The sequence below is a fragment of the Tenrec ecaudatus genome, chromosome X (genome assembly GCF_050624435.1).
Source record: "Tenrec ecaudatus isolate mTenEca1 chromosome X, mTenEca1.hap1, whole genome shotgun sequence".
NCBI classification, from domain to species: domain Eukaryota; kingdom Metazoa; phylum Chordata; class Mammalia; order Afrosoricida; family Tenrecidae; genus Tenrec; species Tenrec ecaudatus.
The window spans coordinates 105,627,644-105,628,685 of NC_134548.1; the positions used below are offsets into that span (position 1 = coordinate 105,627,644).

A 1,042-nucleotide genomic window follows, 5' to 3' on the forward strand; every position below is an offset into this window, starting at 1 on the left:
TGTCTTTTGTTTTTCTGCAGATGAACCATCTTTGCATAAGTGGTATGATTCTCACGTGGTCGTGATGTATTATTTTTTAAAATAAAATCCTGAATTTGATGAGTCTTGCATCTATGTTTATGAGAAATATTGGTCTATAATATTCTTTTTTTCCGTGCTGTCTTTGGTTTTGGTGTTAGGGATATGCTTCATAATTAATTCAAGAATATTCCATCCTATTCTATGTTCTCAAATAGTTTGAGAACTGATGTCAGTCCTTCCTTTTTTTTGGGGGGGGAAGGCAGGGCAGTTTTATTAATGACAGGTACGAGACCCCATACTTAGGGCCGTGGGTGAGACAAGGACCTCGCCCAGGCCTTGTGCTTCTCCTCGCGACTCTTGGGGGCAAACTTCTCCTGCAGTGTCTTCCACATGCCTTTATTCATTTCTTTAAACTCTTCCAAGTTGTCTGTGGACAGGACGAGCTTGTGCTCTGCCAAGGACAGGCCACTGAAGCTTGTGTCTCTAGGGCCAGGGGGCTTGTGTTTGTAATAGTTTGAATGGAACCGTGCTAAGCTCTCATACATCTGATCACAGGCTTCAGGCTCTGCGAACTGTGTGTTCTCTCCCTCCAGAAAGGCCTGGCCTAACTGCTGCTGCAGGGAAGCGCCCAAGTCCCGGCCCTGTTTGGTCTCTTCCATGGGCCATTCCTCACAGAGCTTAAGGAAACATCTGTAGCAGCCGGCTGCCATTTTGGGCCCCCCGATGTCAGGTCTTCTATAAATGTCTGATAGATTAACCATCTGGACCAGAATTCATTGTTGTTGATGCTGGGGAAAAATTTTAATGCCTTGTTAAATTTCTTCTTTTTTGATGGGTCTGTTCAAAATTTTTCCCTTGGTCTGCGTTAGCTTAGGTAGACTACATATTCCTAGAAATTTGTCTATTTCTTGTGGTTTTCAATTTGGTTGGAGAATGGTCCTTCATAATAACCTCAGAGTACACTTTTTATTTCAGTGGGGTCTGTCGTGATGCCTCTCATTTGATTTCTTATCGTTGTTAT

At 43.1% G+C, this 1,042-nt stretch overlaps 1 pseudogene; it reads right to left on the reverse strand.

The window, feature by feature from the left end:
- Positions 1-261: 261 nt before the first annotated feature.
- LOC142434040 (ubiquinol-cytochrome c reductase complex assembly factor 2 pseudogene) lies at positions 262-731 on the reverse strand (annotated as a pseudogene).
- Positions 732-1,042: the final 311 nt, after the last annotated feature.